The sequence below is a fragment of the Osmia lignaria genome, chromosome 2, assembly GCF_051020975.1.
Source record: "Osmia lignaria lignaria isolate PbOS001 chromosome 2, iyOsmLign1, whole genome shotgun sequence".
In the NCBI taxonomy this organism is placed as follows: domain Eukaryota; kingdom Metazoa; phylum Arthropoda; class Insecta; order Hymenoptera; family Megachilidae; genus Osmia; species Osmia lignaria.
The window spans coordinates 11901109-11927626 of NC_135033.1; the positions used below are offsets into that span (position 1 = coordinate 11901109).

General features: G+C 38.0%; 1 protein-coding gene across 2 annotated transcripts in view; it reads right to left on the reverse strand.

Moving 5' to 3' along the window:
- LOC117606873 (zwei Ig domain protein zig-8) overlaps positions 1-22008 on the reverse strand; it is a 146343-nt gene extending 124335 nt beyond the window's left edge. Inside the window, exons 1-3 of one of the 2 annotated variants that reach the window (XM_034329867.2) lie at positions 21891-22008; positions 21684-21823; positions 5571-5800 (exon numbers count right to left, since the gene is read on the reverse strand). The gene's annotated coding sequence lies outside the window, so the exon portion shown is untranslated. The remainder of the gene's footprint in view (positions 1-5570; positions 5801-21683; positions 21824-21890) is intronic. The other variant, XM_034329869.2, reaches the window with a different exon arrangement.
- Positions 22009-26518: the final 4510 nt, after the last annotated feature.

Genomic DNA, 26518 nt, shown 5'->3' on the forward strand with positions numbered 1-26518 from the left:
CTTTTCTTATGGATTTACAGCATTCCAAGGCCGGTTTTGCACGCCGCGGAATATGAGGTAAAATCGAGGGCAATATTTACAGGTGATATGTTCTACAGGCTATCCCAATAATTTAACTTTGATCACCTTAATCATTTTCGTTATTTTTAGAGATATGAAAGAGCTTCCCTCACTCTATTTATTACTCTACTTACTCGCTCAAACAAACAATTTACACTCTTCAAGAGTCGTTATTTAAACGTTACATTTTTCAAAATTCAAATTCTTCCAAAATGTTATATATTTTTTCATATCGCGGAATCCGTTTTGGGACGCGCTGTACACGCATTCTGAAGTTTCGATCTCGTTGATTCGAGCGGCGAAAAGCTCATAAGTCCGAATAGAGTGAGCGGAAGCGCAAGAGGGACAGAGTGTTTCCGGATTGCTAGCTGAAACTGTATGAACGCAAGCACCGCCGTCTGATCCAACTGGGGTTGGGAGAAGGGACGTAGGGCCAAAAGGGATGGGGCGCTGAATGGTTCTCCGCTTCCGTCGAATCGTCTAATCGTACGTACGTATCTGGGACGGATTAAACGATCGAACGGGGTCAGAGAGTCGAGCACGCCTATGTTCTCGAAGCCATAAATTGCGTCATCATTCCAGAGTACGAGGCCGTAATCGCGTCCACGTACCAAGGGCCGACTTTTTCCGATTTTCGATCCGCGATACAACCGCTGCTGTAAATAGCCTTTCCGTTTAAAATCACGCGATCCCCCGGCGACCGCGTCACGCGTATCACTGCTCTGTATTTTCCAAATGCTTGTTTTGTTGTTTCTATTAAACCCCGACAATGGCCTCGTAAAACCGCCGCTTCTGTTTAGCATTTTAAGAGGAACCTCGAGTGTCCAACAGCTGTTGCCAGATATCAAGTCTGACACGATTTCATGACATAAAACTATTGCAAAATGGTATTTCTGTTACATTAATTTGAAAATAATCACTATAAAAACTTGAGACATCTTTGTTACAACCGAAATATTAAATCTTCCAAAGTGGAGGACACGATGAAGGATCTCAAGAGAGATACCGACGAAATGGACGCGAGGGTCAATTAAAGGCACACTCCAATTGGCAAACGTGTCAAGTTTTGTTATTTCTATGGTGGTGAAGACGTTTGAATATTCGACCGACTCGACAGCCGATTCAACTTTCGATGAGTCGTAGCTTGCCAACACTCTTTGCCAAAGTATCACGCGGTTAGGCGACCGCTATAACTTTTCAGCCTTCTCCGTTGCTTTACCAAACTCGTAACAGTCGACTTTACGATGCATTTTTCTTTTAATAACCTAGCATCCATCACGTAGCTTTGTTCTCCAGAGTTTTTGAAATAAAAACGACAGTAGAGGATTTAATAGCTGCTCCTTCGCCACGAAGAGATTCATAAATTCGGTTGAAATGTATTTATACAGATATCTACGAACAATTTTTTTCATTCGTACAATTTAACAATTATTGTTCATAAAAAGTCATCAATTAAAAATGATCAAGATCCAGTTCGTACAGAAAAATCAGCACGTAGCTGTTTTCAACGTTTGAAAAAAACAATCAATCGACAAATTCTTTTCAGTTCGTTAACGTCAATAAATACTCGCAATGTTTTCGTTCAGAAAAGAAACGATGCTTTAACGAAACGTTTAGAATGTTTTCACTGCGTGCTTGCACCACGATGCAAGAAACTGACTTCCGGGAAGCCTGTCATAAGTTGCAGACAATTTTCTCCCGTAGCCACTTCTCCCATCGCTTCTGAGGAAGGAAGGGAAATAAAAAGCGAGAAAATACGAGCAAAAATCCGGAGGGACTCGGCCAGAGTGACGAAGATGGATGATCGTGACGGAAGCTTAATGAAAAAAAGAGAGGGTAAGAAAATTGAAAAACGACGAGAGACAAAGGGCTGTTTGTAGCAAGAAAATTGGTTTTGAAATGAAAAAGATAATTCCAATACATTGTCGGATATTTATAGACAATCAGTCATCACGTTATAAAAATTTGTATTTCATTGTAGAAATCGATGATCGATTGATTCATTGCCATTTAGAAACTTACTTTATCAAAGTTTTATAGAAACTGACAGATTCATCTTTAATAATATTAAAATGCAATATCGATTAATATCGATTTGTCACAGTATTGTTATTTATTAAATATTGGAAACACAATTTATGTCACCATTGTATGATACAAAGAGACAAATATATCAACAGAAATGAATTTTTATTACATTATTATTTGAACCGCTATAGTGATATGAATAACAAGTTTCTCTTTTGAAGTGAAACAATATTTCCTTTCGGATTATCCGAAGATGCATTGCAAGACAAATAGGATATTGAGGACTAAGTCTTCCGTTCATGGAGGTATGCCATAAATTAACTTCTTCAGGTCGCTGGATCTACGATATGTCAATTATTATTCAGAGGGCACGATTGGAAACCTTTGCCTGGGGAAATCTTCTGACAAATCCCAGTCATGCTGAATCTTACAGGAAAAATGTATAAATCGAAATCAAGAATCGAAGGTTTCAAAAAGAGTCAAGTATTCTAGATACAGTTAACACGATTGCTGGTGACAGATGCTATAAATTTGTTCTCATGTAACAATTGGACGGAGAAGATAGAAAATTATATACATTGAAAACTTCAAAGGAGGGTAGTATATGCTGACCTAGTTAGGTGAATCACCCTGTAGAATGTCTTTCGAGTATCCTTTCATAGATGAAAACGTTTGATGGAAGCAAAATGGACACCGCTATTCAACGACGTACAAATATGTTCAACGGAAACGGAACCAATGGGAAAGAAACTCGAATAGAAACAACATTGAACGACAAAGTCCGAGCAGCTCGATCGCTCGTCGAGCTTTTACTGGAATTTTCGACGTTGACGAATTCCCATCTGCGGTGAAGTATTCATGTGTGCCCCCCCGCAGACGCAACAGAAGCATGGAAACACGGCCAGAGTGATTAATCATCCAATCCTTTGACAAAGGCCGGAAAGCCCGGTGGATTTTCGCAACGGAGGTGTTTCCTGCCGCACAGCTGTCGGTTAAAAACGCGGCTTCGAATGGAATTAAAGAATTTGCGCCCTGCCTTCGAGATTTCCGACGAATTATCCACGACGTTCTATTTCTCTGATGCCGGAATAATGATGCTTTTTCCGAATTTCCTCGACGCATAAGTAGAACACTTTTTATCAGCTGGAAAGTTAATGGAAGTTGAAGATATATTTAACCTGATTCTTTTATTAGGTCATCATTCGTGACATATTTTCTCGGCAAATATCATATATTCGCCTTATTATACTGTTTTCCTGATTAAGAAACAATTACTGTACAGGGTGTTTGGAAAGTGTATTAACCTTTGTTAATATGCAAAGTTTCGATTGCTGTCGTCATATTAGTTGTAAGGTTAAACGATTGTAAATCGACGATCGGGAACGAACTCGAGCATACGGGTTCAAGTTTCTTGATCGGTGGTTTGACCCCGACGATTCAACAACAGACCGTGAACAACGTATACACATTCTTTTAGTAACGGGAGTAAAGGCATGCCAGTATTTGTCGTGATACTAACACGCTGATTTTCTTCCAGAGTTCCTTTCGAAACTTAAGTTAAGCCCGACTTTTAAAAGTTGTCCCCCCTTACACCAGCCGAAATCGACGAGAGTTCGCCGTCCTTATGCGAGACCTACTGCGTGCTCTTCGAGCTTCCGCTTGGACGGTTAAAGCTTCCATTCCATCCGGTTTCCCCTCGTATCCGCTCTTCGAGCATCGCATTTCCGATGCGACTAATGTTTCCAACAAATCCACTCTACTGATGTTGTTAACATTCCGATTTGTGACTTTGACGATCTGTTCCGAGGACTATTGTTCGGGGGATTGGTGTTGATTTTGTGTAAATAAAATTTTTAGGAGATTCTTGGCGAAAGTTTGGTATAAAAGAAGTGTCTTTTAATGGCCCAAAATATTTTGATAATTGTATTTTAAAAATTGTTCGATTGGTTACTAACAAGTAGTTGGTAAATTTAAATTACAGATTTGGATGGGAAATTTTCAAATTTAAGCATCAACTTCTCTGCAATATAATTTGAGTGAGTTCGAAACAAAGTAAGTGGAGAGGTCGTGAATTTATCAACCAACCAAATTGCTTAAAAAACCATCCGTGAAGTTACAAATTAATGTTGATCTAAACGTTTCTGTTAATTACGAGTTTGATAGTTTCGGAACACCTCTCGCCAAGTAAATACATAACATGAGCAGTTCTAATATTAATGATTTACCACCCTTCTCGTGATGTTGGAACAAAGATGTGTTTAGTATGATAACAGAGCACTTGCTAATTATCTCGTAATAATGTAGAGTACGCAATACAAACTGGGTATTGTGTTAATTATTTATGTGATTACATATAAAACGGGAATAGGAAACTGTATTTATACTACCTTGCACTGGTCATAATAATAAGGCAAATGGACGTACAAATATTTGTTGTTTAAAAAAGAAATAATTAAAATAAGATAAATTAAAGAGATTCTATAAATTTGTCAGATTATTCTATTGATCCAACTAAAGCGAGAAATACTAGAAAAATTTTATTATATTTCAAATAAATCAAATTATCCTCTGTCACGATTAAATGAATTTAAATTTATTAAAAAGGCAACTTCTCTTTTGGAGATTAAAAAAATATTCCTCGCTTTAATTTCAGAGTAAATTAGTAATAAAAGAAAAAAAAAAACGATTACAATTTTTGTAGAATTGAACACTGAAATATGATTGAATAAGATTGAATAAAATTTTCAGAATTTAAGAACTTTTATGTATTATTCTGATTTTTGAAATGTAAATGTGCAAATCAATTTTTGTCAGTGTCGTGATATTCTCGCGTCCAACCTTACTCGAATATAATTGAAAACAAATAACAGCTTCATGGAACGATGGTCGAGAAACAAGCCATCGTTTGTAATAATTGGAAATGTAAACGAGCCGTAACCTTTGGCGTTGGTACATTCTAATTTGAATTTTAAAGTTATGTTCAGCGAATGCTTCGAGTTATTAGGAAACGTCGAAACCGACGCAACCTTAATAACGACATTTATCCTGCGATCGCCTACAAAGTTTACGCAAATTCTTTTAACGAGTCACAGTCATGTAATGTACATTACGATCTTTCGTTCATCGGTCACATTAGTAAATATTTAAATAACTCAATAAGTACAGAGTGGCATGAAACGAACATGTATCACCTGTCGCGATGAAAATTACCATATTACATACAACCCCCATGAAAAAAAGTGAAACGAGTCAATGATTGTACAGAAAAGAGGGCAAATATTCTTATAAATTTTAGAATCAAAATTTCTTATCAGTTTGTAATCTGACAGGTATCTAAGAAAACCATGACTATCATTAGGACGAACAATCTGCATGACCGTAAAAAGTTTATTCAATTTGTCGAATCTGGGTAGCAAATAAAAGGTTCGCAAATGGATGTCGCAATGAAAGGGCAAAACACAGGAACATACAAAGGTGCTTACCTTTTGATGGATGATCTCAAGGTACGAAAACAGTGAACTTAATGCTTCTTTCCACTTGATCCATCTCAGAGCAGTTTCTTCTGGCCGGGGATGCGGTGGAGCAGCTCTCGATGCTCGATCTTTTCTCGTACGTGACCAAAGAGAAGCCTCGGGAGAAACCACAAGCAAAACCTTCACCAAAGTCCATTATCCATCTTTGAAACTCCTCGGGAGACGTTCTCGTTCGCGAACTGAAGCAACCAAGTTATTCGAGTCCTCTAACTTTATTTACTTCACAATGCGAGCACGTTCGTTTGTCAACACCTTCACCACCCTACCACCTTCCCTTTAATTCGATCCCGTCTTTCCGGTCAAGTTAAGAATTCAGTTTCTAAAGTCAACCAACACAATGCACACATCCGAGTTCCATAACGCGAACAACTTTCGTGTTTCGTCTGATCGCACAATAACAAAACAAAACAGTTTCACTACACTTTTCACTGGGTCTCGCGTTTCGTCCCGCGGAAAGGGTAACACGGAACCGCCGAAAATCGTGCGGGTTTTCCCTTTCGCCTCCGAGGAAAGGTACGCGGAGGATGTATCGCTAACGCGGCGGAAGCGTGGTGACAAAAAGCGTTTTCCAACCGCAAGGATAGCGTAATCTCGCTCGCGAGGTGCAGCGCTCTTCGCAAGGGGCGCGGCGTAACTGAACTCGACTAACCAGCCCACCTCCTTTCTCTCTCTCTCACTCATTCCTCTTCGCATTCTCCCCCTATCTCACTCACGCAGACGCTGTCCCTCTTTCGAAAGATCCGTTCCACCCCACGTTTACTTGTTCGCTCTTCCTTCGTTTTGGTCCTGTCCCTTCTTTCTTTTCTTTTCTTTTCTTTTCTTTTCTTTCCTACCCTTTCGTTTTCTCGCTATCCATCGTTCCGCTTTTCTTTTACCCGCTAAACCCGTCTCACCCCCCCTCGCAACAAGCTAGATGCGCGAGCATATTTCTCCGTGACCCCCATACCAACCCCTTCTCACCTGATCCCTCAACCAATACTGTCTCTCTTCCCGCCGAGTTTTACTTCCTGTTCTTCTTTCCCTGCGTGTCATTTGCACCGCTCTACCCCCGGCCATTGTCGTCGTGTTTATAATAGCAAGCGAAGCCTTCTTCTGTCTCCCTGTCGACTTTCTATTTTTGTTCTTGTTGTTATTGTTGTTTGCTCCATGTCCCCCGTGTTTCTCATGGGCTGCTGAACGAGGCATGCATTTCAGTCAGTCTTTAGGTGTCATAGTTATCAAACTGATACCACAGGGGAGGATGACTTGTAACTTAGGGGGTGAACGTCTGTTATTTGTACGAGGCTTATAGTTTAACGGATAAATGGGTACATTATTGCTATTTGGTTTTGTTTCTTTTGATTTTGAAACCAAAGCTCAGTATATCAGAATGGTGGAAATGTTCATTTCATAAATTTTCTTATATTTTCTTATACGACGGTAGTCACAAAAAACGCTTTTGTGTCGCAGCTGTGTATATTCAGCAGAGATGAAAAATAACTCGATACTTCGCTTTATAATGCAACTTGACAGGTTAATCATCCCTTAAATCGATTTCTTCGAGCACGTGTCACGGAAGTGGCGAGTGTCTGTACTTCTGAACTCGTACGAGCGAGAAAACCGATATATCAAGCATCATCGAGATTGTTGAGACTTCCAAGTATTCCTACACGAGGTATTATCAAGACGATCAGTTACTAATTGATCGATGTTCGTAATTGTCGGCTATCTGTTAACATAATTATTATGGTGTTGCTAGTCTAACAAGATTTCAAGACAGTGAAGGTTTAATTAGAATATTTGGCATCCAATTACATAAAGGTTCAATTAAAATAAAAAAGTGAAATGATTGCATGATTCCCTTTACAGCAGTATGTCGCTCGCAAAAGAACTAAAGACCTATAGGTATTTGAGAAACATCTCAACTTTGGAGACTGTTTAATAATGTATCTTTCCTTTTTCTGTCAGTTTTACAAGTCTTTGACATTTATCTACTTATTTCTTTTTTGACTTTTATACGCGGTCTAATCCAAAATTAACGAGACTATGTTTATAGAAGTTTTCTCATGTTGCATTTTTACTCTTTGAAGTACTGCTAGAAGTTTTCATAAATTGCAAAATTTGTAACTGGTCATTTATTTTTCTGAGTTATTAAAAAAAGTCACTCCCGTTATTTTTTAATTAAACAACATACAAGTGCACCTAAGTGCCTTAAGAAGTTTGTTACAAAAATCAAAGTTTTCGCAGCTGTAATTTCAATTTACAGATATAATCATAAAGAGAGTTAATTTTCTGTAAGTACCATAAAACTGCTACCTGTTGCTAGAAATGGTACAATTAACGAAGTATTATAAGCTCATTAAATCAATGATTCTTTGTTTATTAATGCTTCATATAACAGGTAATTCAAATGATTTAAATCATTTATACATATGTATCTATGTCGGTCTAACGTGCTTTACAATTTGTTTTCCCACACATAAAAGGGTGAATAATATTCAACAAAGTTTAATTCGATCAATCATACCACTTCAATCGCGCGACAAACGATCGTTTCATTTTATTATATATAACCACACAAATTTGCTTTGAAAATATTTTAAAAAATCCTACCAACGATTCGCTTTAACGTTCGAACAACGATCGCTCTTCTAGAACGGTGCTTACTGCGACGATTTCAATAAAAGCCAACATTCGATACGATTTTATTGGCCTTCGAACCCAGATCAAAGGGACAATTCGGTTAACCGTCAGCGATCGATCGGTTAGCAGTGCCGTTTGGGGACCGAAAAACTTAATCTGTCGTACAGTCTAGCGAGTTCGGAAATTAATTTTGCGAAAAGCAGATTAGCCTCGGACGACGAACGTTTCGTCGTTGTACCTTGAATCGAACCGTTCGATGATAGAGCGCTGTTTAAATCATCGACGATTACGCTTGTACCGCGACGGTACTCCTGTAGCGACTAAAACGCTGCATAACGCGTTGTACGACTATTATAGACCCGACAGGTTGTAATGGCGAGACTTGATTTACGTTTAAGGCTTCAATCACGTCCTACTTTCATTGCAACGCTCGGTCATGTATCGACGTTTACGGATGCTGTCATGAGGTGTCACGATGATTTGGCGTTGAACAATGATGCTCGAGGAACATCGAGAATATTTGATAGGAACTGCGATATCATTTGTGCGGAAATAAATTATTTGCATTAAAATATTAATTTAATTATTAATGATAGTATCGAGTACTAGTCTGAGCTAAGAAAGTTCTGTCAGCAGGTTCATTCCGAACACTCTAACGATGGTACCTTCTCATTGTCACGGAAAATTGAAAACTCGATCTTACACAAAGGGGTGATGTAAGAACACAGATGACTTTCATTCCTGACGATTGCAGTGGAAGATGAATCGACTAGCCAGACAGTTGAAGTAGAAATCGAGCCTTTGAATGATATCTACTTGTTTGTCGAACAACTGCTCTAATTGCGAGGATTCGAAGTGACTCTGAAATGTTTGTGAGTAATTAACTTTTCATCTAGACGACAGTTCATCTAATTGTAAATGAATTTCATCTTTAATTTTGATTCTTGTAAATTTCATTTGTTCTGTAAAATTTGAATTACTTGAAAGTAATCTATCTAAAAATTATCAAAATTTTAAATATTTTCTGCAGTGTATTTGAAAATATGGCTGTTCATATTTTCCATCTGTTTTCTAAACCTAAAATCGAAAATTCAATTGTTCCCTTTTGCACTGTCTCTGGTATTCACGTACGAGTTCTTTCTCCCCGTAATCTAACATTCAAAAGGTAGTCCGCAGTCGAAAACAAAGAAGCTTCATAGCATGAATTGTCCGCTGATCGTTGACCAACGAAACCGAGGAGAATGGACGGAGGAATAGAAACGCAGAGTATCTCGAACATGTCAAGTCTGGTTGTTTTGCAATCGAATGTCGAGCACAATCCAGCCATGTCTGTCGAGGAGCAAATAACAGAGTCCCTCGACAGACAAAGTCCACGACAGGCTCGGTAAAATTTCAAATTTCGTCACGTTGCAACAGCTACGCCTATATAAATATTTTATGCGACCAAACGACAAGGGAGATCGGCTGCGCGTACCATCGATGGTTCGTCTCATAAATTTCATGCTTTTATATCATCCCTTTTCGACGAAGGGATGCACTCCCTGCTTTTATGCAACTGCGTTCGAAATACTTTCGATGCACCTTTGCCCTGATTCCCGACCGACCATTTTTATTCATCCTTAAATTCTACATTCAGATTCCATTTCACATGGATGCCAAAATAATGGTCATTTTTTAAGCTAGTATCGATTCGAAGAATTGGCACACTACTGTTTGATTAAAATATTTGGTGCATGCAAAAACAATGGTTATTTTTTATTTCAGATTGGTATTCATTGATGATTAATTGATACCGGCTTTACTTTTTGCCTCGAAAATAACTTTTAATCTTCTTGGCATAGGATGTACTAGTTTTCATGAAATTTTTTGTCATTCTTTTTTCAAAACACTTTTAAGACATTCTGTATTAGTTATATCGCATTTTACTATATTTGTTTTGTAATAATCCAAAATGTGGTCTCGGGTTTAGTAAGATTCGTTTATCAATCTTATTCTGATATTACTATTTCGAAGTGAATCGAATATCGCACACTTCTTTGCACAGTCAGATTTTTCGAAAGCATTGCAAAGCTCTGAAGGCATCACACTGAAATCATCGATTTAACCGCGGACGGTAGAAAATATTTAAACTTCCGGAACATGACGTGACACAAGAGCCCTTCTAGTCTCGACGGGCTGTCAATAGACAGATATTTCTTGCGTAGCTGCAAGTTACACACGAGTGTGGCCACACGTTGTAATGTAAACTAACGATGTAACACATTCAATTATAACTAATTGATTGAAATTCCTTAACTTTTAATGAAAATCCTTTGTTTTTTTTTTGTTATTTTCAATAACATCTAAATATTGACATTCTCCTATGATAAAATTAAATTGACAGCGTGAAATTGGAAATGAAAACAATACGTCGAGGGATTAAAATTGACCTGGTTCGATACATACGAGCGAGTATTAATAAAACGGTTGAATGATTAATAGGTTCACGGTTTAAGCTTGTGCTTTACGTTCTCATCTCTAACGTGGAGAGTGGTAAATCATTCTCTTTATAAAAGGCGGAAGGACTACTCATTTACGGTACGGTTTTAAGGGTAAGTTGGGAAACCTGAGGAGGAAGAAGGTAACGAATAAATGATCTACTTTCTGACGATACCTTGGAAAGAGTTTTTTAAACCATAATAGAATATGATCCGTTCAGAAAGAGGGGTATTTATGAAGCAAACAGAAGACATGATTAAAGAAAATTTCATTCTCTTCTCGCAATTATGAATAATACAAATAACAAAATAAATATTGTAAAAATATTACGTGATAAAATTTTCAACAGTTTTAGAAGGGTAATGTACGAAAATTATTTGAAAAAGTGTGAAAATTTCGATGTGCCTAAGCAGGGTGGTAGGAAAATCATTCAACTTCGATCGATGCCACAAGTCGTATCCCAGCGTAGGTAACTGGAGTAGGTGCGGTCGAGAGAGGCTAGTCGGTTTGCCTCAAATTTCCGACATTGCACCCACCTTAATGTCGTTCCTGTGCGGATATTGGAGGTAACAGGTATATAGGTTGGTAGGTACGTTCTACAACACGACCAGTATTCCCGATATAACCGTATCTATCGCTCGTCCGTGGATCTGACACACATACGACCAGCATCCACCTACGCTACCGCTAAAAAAGTTCTGCGTAAAAGATTGAATTTTACATCGAATACTGAAAATTTATATAATCATTAAAATTGAATTTTTTAGCATTTATTTGAAGATGGATTAAATATGAAAATCCTCCTGATACTTTTGAGCCATAGTGTACGTATGCATACATGTACAACGTTCCAGAGAAATGACTGCTGGATGAGAGGAGAACCAGCGAGAAATAAGACGGCGAGAAGAACATTACTGAACGACGAAAAATTGGCTTCCTTTGCAGATTAAAATGTAACTTCCATACGATGAAATGAGAATGGAAATGAAATTGCTGCCACGTCCGTGAACGATATTTCTTTCAGAACTTGAACCACATCCATTATGTTGACCTTATTCGCTATGGAACGTGTGATGCTGTGAAAATGTTAAGTAACTTGTATATCGCTTCTCTGCGAGTTTAATCTCTTGCTAATTACCGTTTCAAAAGAGACAATTAGTAAGCTCCAATTTTCATCTCTATGTATAGTAAGTCATATAGGTATTCCGTGTTCTTTCAATTACTTCGTAGTATACCTCAATACTTTTTCGACTCAAAAGATACTACCGCTGAAAAGCATTCGTCCATTTATATCTCTGGTGTAGCAGGAAATTCTTGTCACAGATAAGAGCATTGGGAATTGAATCCCAGGTCTTCCGCGTTGTAACCGACCGCTACATTGTCCACGCATCCCTATTCCAACAATTTCTCTTATTATTGGATCTGGGAGATCCTGATCCCTCATTCGGCCGCCCTGCTGCGATTCGCCCAGAAATATCCGCTTCTCTCTTCCGTATCTCGCAAAATCTATCCTTTGTTTCCCTGTTACATGGATAGGCATCAGAGTAATCTCTCAGAGCGATGCGATGCACGGTAACTCGAACAATAGTGTTACTTGAGATGCTTAATACATTGTCTATTACGTCACTAATACGCGAATGATGTTTGAATTTCCACAGTATATCGTACATATCATTAGAGATCCTTTTACCTAATCAAAAATAAACGTAGTTCATCCTGAATTCAGATACACGATCCGTCATTTATCTACTGAATAGAATGGAATAGGTTCAGCTGAAATAAAATCTAGCTCAACATTTATTTAATCCTTCCTATGGAAATATTTATTCACTGCATACTTTGGTTCTCTTCATTGTTTACGAAGTGCACTTCTCCGCATTAACAAGCCACAAGCTTAGGAAACTTTGAAGTCAAATTGCAGAAGGATTACACTGCACGAAGCAGTAGAATATTCTTGGCAATTGCATCCCTTATCAACAAGCACGATGATAAGAAGGTTAAAAGTGCACCGAATGATATTTATGATCGGATGTAAAAGCATCAGAATGCAATGGTACAAGTGTAATCGAGAAATCAGTGTGTCCCAGTAAACCACTTGGTAATTAATTAATTGGACGGAAGGCTGTTACCCAGTGCTCGAGTTATTCGAATCATTACTCATTGAGAAAGGATGAACCGTGGGAGGCTTAACGACTTCGTCATGACAATTTTCTTCTATCCCGATAACGATGGAGAAACGATGCTCTTAAGGGACATTGTTCACCGACATGTAACAAATGCTTCTCTTTTTCCATGCTTTCCGCTCGATCTTTTCCGCGAACACGTCTCACAGCCGTTTTCCGCCAAGTTTTGTCGTTAAGCAGAGATTTACAATTAAGTTAGATTATGTTATCGCACCTTATTTCTGACTATTCAAGAATGTCTATATTACGTTCGAAAATTTTTATGGATTTTCGCGTTTTATACATAGAATGTAACTAGCTTCGCCGAAGTTAGGAATCTTAATTAATTAAACTTTGTGATGTCAAAGTACCCAGCAGTAGAAGTAGTGCCCTCGCGATCAAGAAAGTGCAATTTATCACAGTTATCTTCTGCTTACCTTTAACGAGTTTCCAACAATTAAAAAAAAGAACGGGATGGAACTTATGGTACTAAAATACATCAGAAAAATCTCATTCTTCTAATTAAGAAACTACTTTGCTACAGTTATTTCTCACTTGCTTTACTCGAAATGAATGGAGAAAGTTTGATATTATTAGAATAATCCTCAAAGGAGCAATTTACAGTTTCTCACTTACATTACAAATATCCGAGGCTATAACATGAAAGCTTTAACAAGCGTTCAAGATGAAAGGATAGAAAAAAAAAAAGATGGCACCGAAGCTTCATAGAATAATGGAACGAAAGCAATATGCAGCCCGTGAACAGCCACTTCCGTTCAGGTGGAGGCTGGCAAAACCGTGTATTACTTTCAATGGCTGACAGCGTCTGAAGTGTTGATATCTCATTATCATGGAAGCAAGGAAGGAGGAAAGTATGTGTGTTTTGATAAGCAACGTCTCGTAAACGTCTACCCGCGGCATAACAATTACGCTCGAAGTTGTAGAATGCGAGGAGGCCGCCTAGCTGTTACGTGTATTCGGTGCGGAGCGTTGTTACGGCACAAAGCGGATTAATGCATTCGCTAATGTCACATCAACCGAGTCATCCTGAAACTCCTGCCACTCGACCCGACGTGCACGTAGTCACGGACGGGATATCAGAACGAAGCAATTACTTTTCCACGCGAAAATGTTTTCCCCGGTTCCTTGAACTGTACACGTTGCCGAGATACGCTTCCGAGAGGAAACGGAGTCTCTTTACGTGCACTCTGTTCCGGCCTAGTTTGACGGTTTAGCTTCTTAACTACCGATGTATGTGTACGTTTGCACGCGAAACTTTCCCCCGTCTTGCTGCGGATTTGCGTTACTCGATGTGTTTTTCAGACGCTCGTTGACAAAATAAACACAGCTCGATTTAACACGATACACCGTAGCATGTCCTGTAGCAACTAGAGGAGGTTACCTGTTCTTATTTTGATCAATTCTAAAGCGTTCGAAATAAAATGACAAACAGGAATAAGGGGGGAAAACCTTCGATTCGACTTAATATCGTGGTAGATTCGAATGAAACGTAGCTTGAGCGGGATGTGATCGATGTAGAAAGGTCGTTAGCGGATGCGCTGATCCGCTTCGGCCTCATTTCGATTCCATCCCCGATATACAGGGGTATAAAATTGCACCAGCGAACCGCGTCGCACAGCACTCGCGGATGCGTTTCACGATATTAAAAGTAAATCCGTTTTAGACGGTGATTCGACGGAAATCTACAATCGATTGCTTGATTAATATCTTCGTGGCTACGAAAAACATCGCTTCTCATATATTCGTATCCCCACTGTGTACCGATCTACTTTCGGCTCGAGTGCGTGTGAAACACGAGAAACGCTTATATCCCTCTCCTTTTCTTCGATTGTTCTTGCTTGATTATTGAAAGCTCGCGAGCTTTCGCGATGATTTCAAGGGGACGATTTTTACAGGTTGCAATTTAAACGAGTGCGAAATTAACAGATACGAATTAACTTAATTAAAATAAGGGTGTTGCACTGTGAGATTACTATATGGTTGTGGTTGGTTGTTATTTTTTAAATATTGGAAAAATTTTTGTTGTTAATTGAAACGTGAGATTTTAATTGCTTCACTTTAATTGACGTATTATAAATTGGAATAAAGTCAAGTATACACCATGCCAAATGAAAGGAAAAGTCATTTCGTATATCTACGAAACATAGAAGCATACCAATCTTCCCTGTTTCATAGTATCGTTCCACGTTCCTCACCATTTCCCTTATGCTTCTTTCTTCTACATATTTAAACTGTTTGTCCTCCTTTCGGATGTTCTTTCATGCATTCTTTGAGTAGCCTGCTCTTCAGCTGTCAAATGATTCTACACCATCTCTCATTTACGCTCTCTTATTCCAATTTTATTTTTCCTTGAATTCCCATTGTCATAACCCAAATATACCGACTTATGGAGAATTTTTAAAATTTCAAAACGAAATTTTACCTATTTTTCTCCTTAATTAAAACAATCTATTTATCATTTTTTCATTTTTCGAAAAAATTTTGCAATATTTAAAATTTGATATGTTTTTCATCTGTTTCACAAAATTCGAAAACAGAAATCGAGCTACAATCCGAAGGATCATTTGGAACAAATCTAACGAATCTAATCAACATCTGTGGCTTAAGAATCGTTTGCACTTTCCGAGGAAGCTCGTAAACCTCAGTTTCACCGTTGCATTTTCTATTTGCCATACAACATATTGCCTCCTAAGGATTTCCGCACCCCCTCCTTCCATTACTCGATGTTTTAGCAAATTGCTTGCACTCGCTAACCGAAAGAAGTGCAGGAAGATAGCGACAACAGTCATTGGTTTAGAGAAAGGAAAAAGGGGATCGGTGAAGAGTATGGGCGGTCTAGAGATGAGAAGAAAAAAGGGAGGGAAGAAAAACTGGCAAGCAGTCGATTCTGCTTTTCAGTAACGCTGAGAAACGTTCTGAAATTCAATAAGTTTCGAGCGCACTTGATCGAGTTTGATTTGGGCTGAGTGCAACGAACCAAGCCGAGGTTTTAAGGACAACAATGGCTCGAAATGCAGCTTGTTAAAATGCACACACGAATGAACCAAGTGGAACGTAACAAACATGCATTGCTAAATAAAATCAGGAGAAACCTTGAAATTTATTGCGACAAAGATTCACGAATGTTTCATTTCGTCAAATCTTTATGAACAAATGTCTCCCTTTGAAAAAAAACTTTTGTACAGTTTCTATATTATAGATTTTGGAAGATAAAAGCATACGTTACGATATAGTGAAAAATATTTTTCTTACCTTAATGTCCGTATGACATCATTCTAAGTCATGGGATTAAAAGTTACAGAAAAACGAATATTCACAACTTTCTCGTTGCCATCGAAGACAAACGTTCCAGAAAAGAGTAATGTTTGTTGAAATCACCGCAGGAAGCATTTGTATTCCAGAGATAGGTGCTTCAAAAGCAACGGCGACTACAAAGAGAAACGTATGAAGATTTACACCACATCCCCAAGGAGATCGAGCTCAAAGCTTCAGGAACGTTTTTCCTTTACAGGAATTTGTTTCGTGAATTCGATGAAATAAGAAGAAAAATATATTTGTGGTACAAAGGCAATGTTACGTTCCTTTCGAAGTTTATTCCTTTCTCCATCTATTTTATTTTCTCTCCTAAGAGGGATGGAAATTTAAAAAAAAACAAAAACAAAAACTATTTTTATATGTTATAATGAATTTTCATTTGCACAAAAATTCACGATGTACCGCGCGCTAAAAATCAGATAGAAAGGAAGATTTTAAACTTTGTTGTTCGATTATCGATATCTCGTTTAGAGAGTGAACGAAGAAACGAGCTCGATCATCGAAACGGAACACATAAATCCGATCGGAACTGGCTGGGTTTAAACAGTACCGAACAAACCCCTTTTATTTTCTTTCGTTTTTCGTTTATACGATGCTGTTTCAAGAAGGATCCAATACCAAGCGTTACATTATCCACCACCCCGGCGGAAGTTATGGGAAAGCGTGCAAAGGTGTACGATCTGTGTTATTAGTATCGCGAAGCTTCGATCTTTGTTTGCTGGACGATGAAACTGGAACAATCGTACCACCACCGTTCCATTATTCTTCCTTCGACGCTGCTTATGATTATCAAATTGACGATGCAATCGATTCCAACTGATTCCTTTCGATTCCCTGATACACGATTGTACCAGATTCTTCTGAATCGTACGGAGGAAATTTCTTTCGGAATACTTCTTTTCTTCTGAATTGTATTAGCATCGATATATCTTTTTGCAAGCCTAGGCTTCTTACGTTCTTTCGGGTCTGTATTAGACAGTACCGTCTGGGATATTGAGAAACGTTGAATTATCGGGACTATTGTAGTACTATTATTAGTAGCTTTTCAATGGTATTTTGTAGTTTCTTATATGAAATTTAAATTTGAAGGATCAAACTTCTTCGTTTAAGTAAGGGCGGAGAAAGGTAAAGAAAAAAAGAATTCGTCTATTGGAACGGCAAAGGTATCGTTGCTAACGCTAGAAATTTTTCCACTTTGCAATTTAATATCATCGAAGCTTGCGACAGATTCTTCGTTCCAACGTCTAGAAAGGAAACTCAAAACGAGAAGGACACATCATTGGAAGTTTTACTCTGTAGAAAGATGCCATGAAGTTTAGCCGATAAAAAGGCAAACTTGCCGCGAGAAAGTTCGCCACCAGGGAAGGAAACATGATTTCGTTATGCCCCCATAACGAGTTTCTATTTTACGCCGGATTGTTATGCTGATGAGCCAGCGTTTAACGAGCTATCTGTATGTTTCAATTCCGTGTCAATTGCAACACAAAACATCCGATACACGGTTTTTCTTCTTTTTTTTTAAATTTAATTTCATTACAAAGGTTACAGATATTAATTAGAATAAAATTAAAACTACTTATTAAGATCTACACCTCATGTTTCTTTTTTTAAAATATTTTTTTTTTAATTGCCATCAACAATATTTGAAATAATTAAAATGTCATTTATTGCTTACGTCCAAAATTGAATTTTTATACGAGTTAGGGTAGTTATAGAGTCCAGAGTGGAAACTTTCGTGAAGAGAATAACGATTTAAAGAAACAGAGATTCGGACCGGTCATAATCTATTTTCAAATGCCACTTACGAAAGAAACATCCTGAATCTTTCCACACTGGCCACGATGTCTGAATTGCAATGAATCCAGATTACTTTTCGCATCAAAACATAGAAGAAGCTAGTGGAACGAGTTCAGAAACAGATTTCACGATCGTGACCAAAACTTTTCAGATTTTCCATTTATTTAGAACATTGCATCCTGAAGCGTGTACGACAGTAAAATTGTATAAAATCAAGAAATACATTGAAGAAGGTATTGATATATCGTGTAACCGAATCGTGAAAAATAGCAACAGTTCATCCCCTTATCGCCTCGAAAAGAATAACATTTTGAAAAGGGACAGATTTATTCGCTTTTCTTGCGACAGATACTATTGATTCTCACTTCCCAACCATCCAGAAATATTTCGAATTTTTCATCGACAATGCGTGGCTATGAAAATAACGACGGGGAATCTGTCTCCAGTATAATATTTTAGAAATAGCGAATTTTGAATATGGATATCGGTAGAAACCTCGCGAACCATGCAGGGTTAAATTAACCCCAGCGATTTTAAAATTCCTATTAAAATTTATATTCTGAAGCCCGTGCAAAAAATAAATTTCTCAACATTTACAATTCTCTTTCACTGTACGTATAAAAAAAGACAGAAAAACATTGTTATATATCTCTGGCTGGTCAATAAAATGTTAAAACGTACCATCTACTTTCACGCTTCTCGGCTTGGAGAACATTTTTCGTGGAAAACACGAAGCACGGATTAAACCACCCTTTAGCCTTATTAAAACTAATCCCGGTAAAGTTTGCAGCCCTGAAGCGAACATCTTAGCGTAGCAGGTATTTCAAGGTAGTTAAGACAAGCAATGATTTTATTCGTCTGAGAAACGTTGATTTAAAAGAAGTACAAAACGCCGTAAAGTTTTTGTTCAAACTCTCACAGTTTGGTACGTGAGAGATCCGAATAAGGATTTAAATTTCAAGAATTATTTTTAAATAAATACTTTTTTCTAAATCTTATTAGAAGCAATTGCTATATATAAATATTCGAATAATATCTATATTATCTTTCTCGATTTTAATTATCATAATTTTCTTAATTAATCGCATTATCGTTGGAGTTAACACTTTGGTCGACAAATTCGTAGATGTGGCTGGAACGACGTAAAATTAAGAGACTCCTAATCCTCTGTTTGACGAGGCATTTGCATTTATTTACCGTAGCTGGCGTGGACGGCTAAACTTTATTCGAAAGTTCCGAAAGTCCGTAGTCGGTGCACACACGCGCGGACGTATTACGCTCTCAAAATTTCCTAAGTGCATCGAATGGATTCAGCGAGCGTACTTTGAGGGACTTACTTTTTCCATCCTCCTCCGACTCGCGGAAAAAAGTAGATAGTAAAAGTTTTGCGAGCATCGGTATTGCATAATTAATCAGCGAGATCCTCTACAACATCGAAGCTCAATGATGCTTGAATCATTAACTTACCGACGCTCTATTAAAAGAAAAAAAAATGCAATTCCACTTAAAAAATCATCAATGATTTTAAAAATTCCATTAGGAAAATCCTTTGGTTATCGTAAAATACCAGACGGCAAGTTTTTGGAGAAAATCATCTGAATTGATGGTGTTGGATTATTCAGAGCTGGAATTTCGTAGATCTACTAGGACGTAGAGAGTCGGCAGAAGTTAGCGACGATGTAACGTTCGAAATTCGTGTCCAGCATTGAATTGCATGCACGGCCGTTTCGGAAGGTTAATGCGCGAGAATTGCTTTGAAAGTGAGAACGTTATGGGGAAAATGAAATAAATGGAGTTGGACTGAAACGGAACTGTTTAAACGACTACTCTCCTATCCGCTCGCGGTTAGTCAATGAAACTTCGTCACGTTTCCTGGCCAAATTAACAACTGATTTCCGTGGGAATATGTTGATCTGCTAACTCGTGATTAATTATCATGCTCGACGAAACGAACAGTTGCCACGGAAATTCAGTAGAACTCGTGCGTTCCTTTTGAATTCGATTCGTTGATTCTTTCAAAACTGTTCGATTCCGGATCCGTACACGGGATTTTAATTGAAAATTTTATATAAATCTTCGTTGTTCCACGGTTTAATTGATATATACACAAAGGTGGATCATAAATTATGCGGTTCAGTTTGCCTTGTCAAATTGGACCCAGAAATAAAGTGGATACAGTTTTTAATTTCTACGGAAACATTTTATCCCGTGGGGAATTAAAAAGTGTCCGTCGTACGGACTTGTTAAGTGTTAGATAAAATATAACGACGGCCCGTGCGAAACTTCTCCTCGTTTGCATTTCACTATATTTCTCCTTAATTTGCATTTTAGTCGCATTATTCGAGTCTGTCGGGCGAATTTTTTGTTTCGCCAGGGAACTCCTCGTCGCTGACTTCCACGGAACGTTGTCACTTGTTATCGGACGAAATGACAGTGTCGGTAGCTTGTATTTGACTTTGAATAAAGAATACTTGAGAAGATATACAGCGTGATGTAGGGACAGGTTGCATGACCAGATAATTCCCTTGCACGAAAATAAATCGAAATTGTGGAATAACAGTTTCTAGTTTCGGACTTCATTTTTCAGGAAATTGAGTTTGAAAATTTTCCCAATTCTAACTTTTAATTTTTTTTCATTCTGACAAATTGGTGATTGATTGGTATTAGTAATTATTGTCTAAATTGGAAGGCTTAGAACAGGTCCCTCTGGAAACTGAAAGCCGGGGTTAAAACCCCCTTAGATCTTTCAATAATTAAAACAAAATATTGTTTAAAATTGTTAAGTCCATGTTAGAGAGCGTGATTCGCACCCACGAAAGTACAGTCAGGCACGTACGTTTTTTCCACAAGGCTACGATGTTACAATTCCGGTAAGGAAATTTAATTTCCGCAATAACCGTAGTCACGTAATTTCCTCGAAAGATTATAACATTTTCTCGCACGTTTCAATTATGTTCTATAGAATTAGTGGACGGCATTAAAACGCACATATTCCACGGCGTCTGCCGATAATTTGAAGTCACGTTGCCTCGCACCGGTATAATTAGAGTTGTGTTCGCGTTCATTTTCGAGTTTCGTTTAATTTAAAATTCATACCGGTACCCCTGGCACGCATATTTTAAATAAATTTTGTTGAAGGCACTAACCATTTTCTACGTTCATTTAAGATAAATTTGTTACAATTTATTATGATAAGAGGCACACGTGCGACGAAATTTCTACGCCTGTTAATCTTGTGTGGCATTTGGAAACGAGTGAATTTATTTCAGAAAAATTTAATGAGATTTCTCATGTTACATATGAAGATCATCCTGAAATTAAAATTGACAATAATTTGGCCAACCTTTGGCCCTTTTCCGTATAATTAAATTCCTTTCCAATAATTTTCAATTTTATCTTCTTTATTATACCTATCCGCAATTCATTGGAAATCAGAAATTCAGTATTTGTGGAAATGAATTTCTTTCTAACCTCAAACGGATCGACATTTCTGTTTTGAATTTAACCCACCTTAATCTCGTTTACGACTAAGACGACGTAACCTGACGGAAGAGACGTGTAATTTATTGCAAGTAAGCGTATTTTCATACTCCTCGTACCTTTCCCATTCGACTCTTCGCTTGAAAATACATGAATATGTAAGAAGAACAGCGTTCAATGTTCTTACCTGCGAAATCTGTATTCAATTCCTAGGTTAGTTTCCGCTTTTGGAACCCGAACAGCGTCGACCGAGTGAAACTTTGCAGAATTTTGATAACTGCAGCAAATTTGCTGCTCAAGAATCGCTGTAATTTTCCAAGTCTTCGTCTAGAGGTTTAACAATATTTCAATTTATGGTGCAATCTCTAAACCCCGCCGTTAAAGTTCAACTTACGATGCAATTTTGAAAACAGTCCTCCGTGTTAGGCTTTCTCATAAAAACTCAACAAAATTGCTCGATGCCGTACGAATTATACTTGGAAAATGGCTAATTTCACGTCGTTGAATAATTTAATTAATCACCAAATTCCATTAACATTTAACGTATAAATTTTCCCTATCAAATGTACCATACATTGTTTGTTTCGCATTAATTTTAAACAGCCTTTATTTTCAATCTATTCATCAGGGTGTAAATACGTATGCTACAGAAAGCAGCGAAATGTTTGTTCTCGTTACTCGAACAGAAACGAGTGATAATTATCAAGAATTACTTGATTAACGAACGCAATAAAATTTTCCATTCGGTAGCGAGCACGAATGCAATTTATTTCATTCAGCACATCACGCATTGTTATCGATACAATAATTTCTTGTACTTTTTTGAGAAATTAGGACTAGTTTATTAGGTAATGTTCAAGATTGTCGATAATATCGATTCCGACAAATACCATGGAGGCTTGCTCGCGTATAATCAAGTATCGATATGCTTCTGCAAAGTATTGCGTTGGAACTATCGAGTTTTGAATCGACTCTGCGAGCCATGTTCGCGTCATATGCGACCAACGATTACTCGGACTCCCAATAGTGTCGCGAGTGATCGCTATTGTCGTTCTGCGACATTCTTGTTCGTCTTAGGTCGCCATCTTCATCGCGTCGTAGTTTTTTTCCCATTTACGTTCTAAAACGTGCCCTGCCTGCGATAAGATCTCCGCTCGTTTCGCGAACAAGATCTCCGTCCGCGGATAACCCACAAGATGTCGGATTCGGGGAGTGCAGTGGCACGTGGACAATTTCCGTCGAATCAACGTTTTGGCGGCGTGCTTTGACGTTCCATACCACTGTACAAGTGTAAACCATTGACGTTTAGTGCGCGTTCCGTACTGCCGTACATGTGTTAAAGTGAAGAGTTCATTGTTTAAAGTACATTTTATGTTTCACTCGGCGTCTCTCCACCTCCAAGTCCTCGTCTTCAGCTAACCGCTGGGCGGATCCGGTTGCATCAAACAGGTAAGGTGTTAAAAACATTGAAAAATGGTTGATTAGTGTCGTTTGTTTTAAAATTTGGATGTTATCAATGTTGGCTGTTATGAACATGGTATATGCCGTTTGAAGTTGTATCAAGATGGTGGTTCTTATGCTAGCCAGGGACGCACAGCGTGACGTCATACGAGTGACTAGGGAACAGGAAACTGTGTACACTCTGGCTTCATAAAGCAGCTTTATCTAGATCGCCGTTGAAGTCACGGCCCGAAAGTACAGGCTATTAACTCGCGAACTCGGTGTGAGAGAGCTGTGTGCCGACGGGGGATGGTTCTGACAACCCTCTGAGAGATGTTTATGCTCATATCAGTCTATTAGCACCGACGTGTTCAACGCTAATAATTGCCCTAGCGGCGCCAATCATCGTGTTTGCTCGTATTGCGTCGAGTCATGGTAAACTTTATCTGTTTGCCCAAAAGCAGGTGTTCTAGTCGTCACAATAGATACGGTTATCTTAGTTTGCGACAATTAGCTGTTTAGATAGCACGGATGTTGAAGCAAAAATGAGGGAATATTAATCCTTAGGCTTAGGCAATTAACAATTAAAAATGTCAAATATTTCATGTTTTATTTCAATTTCTTGACGTTACACTAAATTTGAATATTCCCAATTATTGAATCGTATAAATATCTAATTACTATGTGGAGCTATTAGAGGAATAGTTTTAATTAATTAAATTCTTCAATCTCCTCGACGTATCCAATGTTCAATTATAAAAATGAATAGCAGGTGTGATATTAAATCAACGACCATTGAATTTCTGATATTCCATAGTTGCATCAACGAGCTATTTTGAAGTACATCTTTATCGAGTAAAATCATGTATCCGTAGTATCTACGAAGATAGTATATTTAGCTCGGTAAAAAAGTTTTGTTCGTAAAGTTGGTTTGGTTTTAAAGTTGCAGCAATTCTGTCCGACGATAAATCTTCGGTTTCGGTGAGAAGTTTTTCCAGGGAATTAGGAGCCGACTTAGGCCTCTCGAAACTTTTCCTCGATCGAGGATAAATCTCAATTACCTGCAGAAACCTTATCATGAATTAGATCTATTAGCAAGAACGAATCTAAAATTTTCGACTGTACGAAGGAGTGTGATTTATGACTCGGAGCTTTCTAATTACTCTTTCATCTAATTATTCCACAATCAAGAGAAGAATCATTAATTTTTATATTTGATACTATTACATTCTTAAATTTATCATTGTACAAATTAGAATTCAAGTAACATGCTTGATTTTAATTTTAATCCTTTCGTGAAATTTTAATTAGCGTTCTAAGATCTTGTTGAGCCATCTTGTACATATTGTATAATTATCAGACAAATTTTCCCCGTACAGAGTTTCAAGCAAGCAAAACAGTGTTTGCTTACAGTGCAGCTCTAATAGACTATTTAAAATCAAAACCACGTTGGCCAAGTTTTGGACCGATTGCAATTTAAACAGTTTGCTCATGTAAACATACTCGTTGACTCGTGATACTTTAAGCGATCTAATTTCGCGGTTTGTCATATTTTGATAAGCCTTTTTGTCTCGCAAGCAATTGTACGTACTAGAAACAGGAAAGCTTAACGCTTTAAGAGGAACACTGTTGCTGGATATTTGAGGAAGCGCTTACCACGGACACGTTAAAGTTTAATCCTTTGAAAGGATCATGAAAAGGTCGACGGTTAGGTCCCTAGTGGTTTCTGGACACCATAATATAATAGTTGTTGACAGTTAGAGACAGTTGTTCCTGAAAACTCACACTGGGAACGTTAATTCCTTCTCTACCAACTTTACTAATTCCTCTGTATAAAATTTAAACAAAATTGTCTATGTATTCACACTTTAATTGAAGCATTGTATATTGTTGGTATAGAAATGAAAAATTAACGTAATATAAAATTTTATCGTTCTCCATTTGCACCGCAATTATAAGAAAATTCTCTGCCAATTCTAAAAAGTAATTTTTACTTAGAGGATTAAACAAAATTTCCCGCCACATTTATCCGAAACAACTGGATTATCCGCAAAACTCCGAGTACAAATATGCGCTCGTGGTTTGACTTTCTTGTTCCCATTACGTGTCGTGGAAACTTCTCTAAAAGATCGTGCAAGGCGTTCGGTTTCTTTTTTCTCCTGTTCCCGAAGAAAGAACACACCCCGTCGCTCGATCCCGGTGAAAACAAACTCGCAAAGTCAAAGTTTAATCCCCCTGAAAGATTATGGGGGCTTCGGTAGTTCTGCTATCACGTAACGAGTATCTTATTGAGAATCCTGATGTCGTTGCTGCAGCTAGGCTCATCCATGGTTCCATGAAACTTAAACGTCCTTTTTTTTTCTTTTCTTTCAGACATCATCTTCGTTGCACAAAACATATTTCCCAGATTTTATAACGATCCTTGAACTTTGGCTGCCGGAATCTTTTCGAACTTTCTTCGATCAATCAATTTAATCTTTCTTCGATTAATCTTGGCAATAAGAAAATTAATCGGTGCATGGTACAGTGATCCGAAAGAGGGAAGAAATTTTCGTTGCTTTAAGTTCGTTATTGTGTAGCGCAGAATTCTGTCGACATCAACACCGCGTGAAATTGCTAGCCACTTGAGAAACTATTCTATCATCCTGTAAAGTCAAAGTTTAATCCTTTGTAGAAGCAGATTGCCGGGTCTGTTATAGACGCGTAGATTATATACATACGTTGTTTGTTCAATTTGCATGACAACCTGTGCTCTCGTAAATCTTTGCTTAAATATTTCATGTAAAGTCTATTTAACTCGAACAATGTCAGAATTCAGATTAAGGATCTTTCGACCACTTTTGAAATAATAAGCAACACGTATGGAATTAATAATCTTAATGCACATAACACTTGATTGCCTCCCCGTTTATTACAGTATCCCTTAGAGCAAGCATTCGTGAGTCCTAATGCTAAGTTCCGACGTTAACTAGTTATGCAGTTGGTGGGCGATTATCGTGCTGGTGGGAATCGAAACGGGGATGACCATTAAGTTCAGGATATGGAACACCTCAATTGTAAACTTCATTAGAGGTGTATAGTTGGTTTCAACGGAGATGCTTTTATCAAAAGTGAAACAACAAAATTAATTTATAATACTTCTTATCAAAATATACGTCACTTGAAAATACTTATAAACCTCGCTAGAACGTGTCGTTGATAAATTAGAAAAGAAAGGAAAAAATTGGGGTGCAATTGGTTAAGAAAGCTACAGACACCTATCCGAATAATAGTTAGCAGAGGCTAATGGAGTTGTTCAACACTTGGTGTCACGTTATTTCCCGTCAGCGGGAGGGAGAGGCAGTTGCTCAGCAAGTCTGCTGCTTGCACGAAGAAGAAGGAGGTCAGCTCGTCTGGCGGGTGTTGGTCGGTTGTGTTAGTTTGCCGTTGGCGAAGGGAGGTTGTCACCGCGGGAACCTGGGACCGAGGAGACATTAATTACTCTTATCTGTGCAAACAGTAGGTCCGTTACAGGCAACCGAGGTCGGCTCCGGAGACTCGGCAACTCGTCCGGTTAGTTGCGGCCTGCCCTCGTTCCGCAAG